Genomic DNA, 6,621 nt, shown 5'->3' on the forward strand with positions numbered 1-6,621 from the left:
TATTGTATTGTATATATATATATATATATACGATACAATATTAAGTTAATGTTTAATGCTCCATATAACAAAAATTAGTCGAATATAATAGTAGCAGACGTTTCGGGAAAAGAAGATTATAGTATGATACATTCTATACTATTGTATAATTCTTCCACAATGTAACTAGTCTGTAATTCATACCCCAATTTTAATTTCATACATTAGATTTTAGAATTTATTACATTAGATTAGAATATCAAACCTTGGCTTAGGAAAAAAATATTTATCATAAATTATATATTGTGTATTAAAAAATTGATATTTATTAAAAAGGATCCAAATCTCGTTAAAAAGTACATTGACATCAGTATGATCGAGAACAGATTAGTTTAATGAGTTCTCTACGTAGTACTTGTTGCATGATAAAATAGCCCGCTAAAGAAGTTAATTATCTAACATAAATCATAATGCAAAAAAGATTTATTTCCATGGAGAAAGAATTCGAACTTCTCCTTAGAAGATACATTGATGTTCGTACGATCGAAAATGGATTACTTTAATGAAATCTCTACGCAATGGAATGCGTGCTACACTGATGAAACGGTCCCTGGAGAGGGTTGATTATCCAACATAAATCATAATATAAAAAAAATTTATTTCGATGAAAGATACAAACTTCTCGTTAGCAAACACGTTGCCGTCGCAGCAAATTAAATGAAGTTCAATGCGCTCGCATAACAAAGTTACATGCCGCACGATAAAATGACCCGCCAGGAGGGTGTTAGTTATCTAGATCTAGACGCGTATCTCGCGCTTAGCGATTCTCCAGAGAGCGGCCATGAAAGAAAGAAATTCAAGCGTCTCGTTCGAAAGATCGATCGGCCGGGCCGGTTCAGCCCCGCGGAGCCGATAACACGTGCCTTTCCTCACGGCGTTATTAGAACCCGACGCGGAATGAATCATGCATCGACTTAATCGCATTAACGATAAACGCTCTGCCTCCAACAGGCCCCTCGGGCTGTGGATTCAGATCCCGGTCGACGCGCAAATATTAACGGGCGATATTTTCTCCGCGCGATTGGCGGAGCGGCGCAACGAAACGGCCGGGACTCGCGAGCCGCGAGTGTTTGCGACGAACGCGCAATTATCGTGTTGATTATCGCGCGACGGGTTACACTTGCGGAAAGGCGTGTCGAGAATATTTAACGTCTCGCCACGCCGACGTGATTCATCTTCTGTTATTGTCGCAATACACTTCACTTCAGTATCGCGCGGCATAATTTTGCTGCTGCATGCAAAATACGGTACGTCCCGAATGTATAGGTAATAGCTTTAAATTGCAAATTCGACAAATTTTGGAGTCAATTGTTCTACAGTGTATAAACTCTCTTTAAGCTGTCTTTAACGTGCGTGCTGACATAAATTCGACATAAATTTGCACACGCAACACGAGAAACGATAAATCGTTGACGCATGCCGAAGTAAACATTCTTTTCTAATAATAGTAAAAAAATAACTCAGCAAATCCAGAATATCCTATATGAAAGGCATTCCAATGTAAATTCTCGAATAAACGGATTCTTCTTAAATATTTTCAAATCTCCGCGAGAGGAGACGTATTTACGTCATTAGTCAAGTATAGGGAGAAAGATAGTAGGAACGAGCTCGGGATGCATGCCAAATTGTCTCTTAAAAGCTTGAGAGGTATTTGCATACCTAGGACGTAGCGGATTTAAAATTTCCGACGTTAGCATTAATGGAGCTGAGAGGGGGGGTGGGGGGAGAAAACATTGGCAAATACATAAAAAATTCGAATTTCCACTTCCTACGGACACAGCTGAAAGTGAAGAACGTTCGTGATAATATGAAACGAAAATAATGACTGTATATGAACGCAAAAAATTGAAACGTCGACTATGAAAAGAGGGGAGAACACGCTACTGAAAATTGATGCTTTGACGTACACATATGAACAATAGCGCGGGCGTACAAAAATTAGGTACCAATAAGCGATTTTTTTTTTTCATTGTTCGAAAAACACGAAGCAATTAAGCCGCGAGCAATACGCGCCGCGTGGTGCTGTGGTAGATCGAGTAACATTATCGGTATAATTAAGCTACCGCCTTTAATTAGGGCACCAAAGCACTGCCGAATCCAGGAGGGAAAGGGAACGACGAGAGAAAGTCAAAGTATACAATCGGACCAACCACTGTTTGGCAAGGCTCGAACCTATCGAATAACTCGCTGCGTCCCGGGTGTATTTCAACAGAAGGGGGAAAAGTATCTTCTGTAGATCCAGCCAGCGCAGCTACTCCTGCAGTCGGCAGTCCATTATTATTTTTCTATCGCGTTTTCGTTACGAGAGTAAATAAATCTATTATTGATTTTTAAAAATTTTATACAGACAGAAATTTAACGTCGTAATTTACACACACGATGTATATATATGTGTATAACTATACAATACGTGGATAGCGTGTACCGAGAGCTAACCGCAGCTCGTCGCGCGCCGCGCAAATATACATACGTGTCGTTCGAGAAAAAGTAATTTTTGAATTTAATAGGGCAATGATAACGCCCCGTGGGCATTCGTGCGTAGGGTGAAAAAAAAAGTATCTCGCGCGGATATACACGTAGTTCGAATTTAGGTAGCGGCCCCACTGTGTGCTGTCTTCCCCCGCGTTTTTGTTGTAATCTCCCGAGGGATGCATGAACGCACGTACGGCTCTCTCTCTCTCTCTCTCTCTCTCGGAGCGCGGCGTATATCGAGTGACCCTCGCCGGGATACGTTTGCAATATATACTCAGGAGTTTACAATTTCCGGAGTTTATAAGTCCCCCTATATTCTCACTATTATGCCACATTCTATAATGCATTCTGCGCGACTTAATATAAGGATATTTATATACAAGGCAAGGATAAGAATGTATAAACAATCTGCTCTTTTACTCTGGCTTTTTTCTTTTTTCGTGGCATTATTGCAGAGATAGTATTTTTACAATACAAATATTCCACATAATTGGCGCGATAAAATTTTTATCCAATTTTCTCATCTGAATCTGAATAAATTCGTTGAACAAACTCTGATATCTAAATAATTACTCTACGAAATTAAAGCACAATTTTTTATTACTCTAGTCTGACTTCTTCGTGAATTATACGATCCGAGCGAAAATATCGCGACGACGTGCAGGAATCGACGCGGCCAAGAGAATCGTTTCGCTCCATAAAATTGCCTGTACGACATTAGTGACAGCCCAAGTGTTCCCAAGCACCAAAAATTGGCGGATCCTTACGTGATCGGAATTAGGAGTATCACCTGTGGTGGGCAGGCGACTACGGTGACGCTAACTAACGTCATGTAATCAAGTAAGCAGTTTAACCGAACGATCCGGTTAGGACGACTTAGCCCTCCGTATCGACGAGGCGTCACTAATTGGTTTACAGATCTCCCGAGCCGAAGTCTGTGCTCAAAGGTCTCTCTAGTTAGCTACGTCGACCGTCTCTACACCCGCCTACCGTTCAACCCGGCCCTTGCAAATGCTTAATTAATATCTCCATATCCCGTCGCTATATCTGTATCTCCGATCAATAATTTTTGCAAAACAAAGAACAGGAATAGGATCGTGCGAATTTTAGGATCAATCTATCACGCATTCACTTTTCTTTCTACATTCTTTCACGGTCTATTGCCGTAAAATTCAAAAAAGGCGATATTTCGAAAAGAGAGAAACATGCGATATCGCACGTCCTCGAACGAGATATTTTCCGCGTACGTCCCATTAATAATGAGATTTACGGAGACTGAAACGAAATTATATCTGACACGTACTGTTCATTCAACACGTCGAACACTTCAGTATCTGAAGAATTTTTATCACGCAAGTTACTCTTCGTGACGTCCATTCTGGCGAACGTGACAAATTGTAGATACCACTGTAAAAACTGATATATGAAAATATTTTTATACTTTATGTCGTAATAATGAGATCACCATTTTATTTGTAATGTGCCGCAAGAGTATTCGCTGCGGTTACACCACCGAATTTTATTTCGGCTTCGCTGAAGAATCTCTGTTAGGATTAAGGAGTGCAACGCAGGCATCCGAGAGGCACTTGAGAGCTAAACGTCAGGCCATTCCTCCGCGAAGTGAAAAATGTCGTCCGTATGCAAAACAAATTGCGCGGCAGCTCTCGTGGCGTTTCATTACCCCTCTGCTACCCCCGGGGTGACTGTCTAAACTCGAGCCTTTCCCCGCCCGAGAAATTTAATTCTGGGCGGGAATGCCTGACGTCCTTTAATATCGCGATCACGACGAGTATGACGCACCGTCACCTGCGGTCGGTCCTTTAAAAATGATTAACTCGCTAAAGAAGCGACGCGGTCCCAGCCGCACCGATGTCGATGAAAAATGGAAGTCGCCTGCTTTCTCAGGACGAAACAAAGGAGCCATTAGCTCGCCCTCGTGCTAACGATGACCATGAACCTTTTCCCTAAACAATTCTACGGCGCGAATTCCTTGTATCGAATAAACAAAGTGGGCAAACTTTCCAACGAATAATTATGTCCATATAATACAATATACCAAGTTACTCTACACGTATCTCTCGTTGCGTTAATAAAAGGAAATTCTCTACTTTTTTATCCTTTTCTTGTCTTATAATTTAAAATAAGATAAGAGTAACTAAGAATGGGGGATAACTTGAGGAATTATCGAGGACGGATTATCGATATAAGGCAAAAAGCCTTATCTACTTATTGTTAGCCTTAGATACTTTATATTTAAAGTAGATCTACAATTTAAAAATTTAGGCATAAACGTTTTAAATTAAATAAATTTAATAATCTGTTATTTACTTTTACAAATTTTATTTTTACAAATTATGATTGCATCTATAAGAAGAAAAAAGAAGATATATTTAGATTAAAAAATTACAGAATAATTCTGTAATTTTTATTGTTCTGAAGTAACGCTTTTATTACTGATTTGTGCAGCTTCATTTTATATACAAGTACCTATATACACGACTTTCAACGACAAAGACAATATATTTCGTCGTAATCGTGACAATCGAATCGAATCGACACGAAACCGTATTAACAACTAATTTATCACGTTAACAAATACCTGTTAATTAATATCCTCGTTATCATCATATCGGCTAATGAGACACCTAAGATCAATGTGGTATTACGTAGAATCCTCACATCAAACACGCTCATTAACAGTGAGAAATTTCGTTTGAATGAAGCCAGTCCTTTCAAACGGACTGAAGATTGGAGTTTTTAAAAGGAGGAGACTACCTGTTGGCGCAAATTCTCCGCCAATGCGAACTTCGATTCCTTTCGAAGACTCTTATTTCAAGGACCTTCATTACTTAGTTCTTGCCGAGAGAGAACTCAAGCTTATATACGTTTCGCTCTTCAGAAAATGCAATAATAATACGCGGAAGACGAATATTAAACGTACTCTTGAAATTTATTGATTCAGTTATATTCTATGATAATTAACAATGACTAATTGACTAATTGACTTATAAATTAATTGCGTAATTTTTATTGCGCAACTAATTAACATGCCAGTTTCCGTAATACTGAAAGTATGTATTCTATCTTTATCACATATATGTATTCTATAGATTCCGTATTAACAAGATTTCAGAAAATTTCGACTTCTTCCCCTTCCTCTCTTCGTTCTTCTATCCTTTGTTCAACAACAAAGCCGACGCAATTTTCGAGATATCGCCTAACGAGTGGCTGATGCCCAATTAGGCGTTGAAGTTTCTTGCGAAGTCCGTGCCAGAAGCCCAAGTCCTGAAACCAGAAGCTTCTTCCTCTCGTCCCGCCTTTCGTTCCTGACACGCGAAACATCGGCTATTCGAGCCGCTCTTACCCTCCGCCGTCCAGCGCGGCTTAATGAAAACCGTGATTGAAGCTGGTGCACGGATGCCGATCGATCCGCCACGTATCATGAGGAGGGTGTCCGAGAGCCAATCACCGCGAGAACCATCAAAGGGACGATAATTTTTTTCTTTGTCCCCCTTCTGTCCGATGGGATTCATGAGTTGACTTTGTGCAGATCGTACTATTAGTCGTGCCGCTGTATGTTTGCTGTGTGCCCCGAACTATTGACCAGAATGCAATAATAATAATGCTACTGACCTTCGTAGAAAGAAAAAAAATTTTTTTTTTATTATTGAATCGATACACACGTAGATCAATGTTAGGGTCGAGTTTCTCCGTTTGCTCCAATTTGTTAAGTTTATTAAGGCGCGCGCGAAATTGAATCGTATCTTTTGTCATCATTTTTTTATCACATAATTAATTCACTAGCATAATTGATTGAAACAGTACAAACGAAAAATTCGGCAATTGTCGGATAATGGCGAATAAATATCTTTCAATTTCGATCTTTTTGAAAATTTTTCCAGCTTATATATCTACTGCATTAACATTAATTGCATAATCATTAAATGTTTCACTCTACAAATCTATAAAAAGAAATCGAAAAGGTCAAGCGTTCTTCGCGATTTTGAGAGTTCTTCACGTGCAATAAAATTTGTATTTTACGAGAACTATATTCTTCAAAGATGGTGAAACACACATTGAAGTCGAAAATTTTATTTATTCTGCTAACAC

The 6,621-nt window shown here is 39.3% G+C and overlaps 1 protein-coding gene across 1 annotated transcript in view; it reads right to left on the reverse strand.

The window, feature by feature from the left end:
• The window catches only part of LOC105457522 (mucin-6-like), a 22,497-nt gene extending 17,297 nt beyond the window's left edge, over positions 1-5,200 (reverse strand). Inside the window, exon 1 of the mRNA XM_011702230.1 lies at positions 5,111-5,200. The gene's annotated coding sequence lies outside the window, so the exon portion shown is untranslated. The remainder of the gene's footprint in view (positions 1-5,110) is intronic.
• Positions 5,201-6,621: the final 1,421 nt, after the last annotated feature.

This window comes from Wasmannia auropunctata, unplaced genomic scaffold (genome assembly GCF_000956235.1).
Source record: "Wasmannia auropunctata unplaced genomic scaffold, wasmannia.A_1.0 LD335214.1, whole genome shotgun sequence".
Classification (NCBI taxonomy): domain Eukaryota; kingdom Metazoa; phylum Arthropoda; class Insecta; order Hymenoptera; family Formicidae; genus Wasmannia; species Wasmannia auropunctata.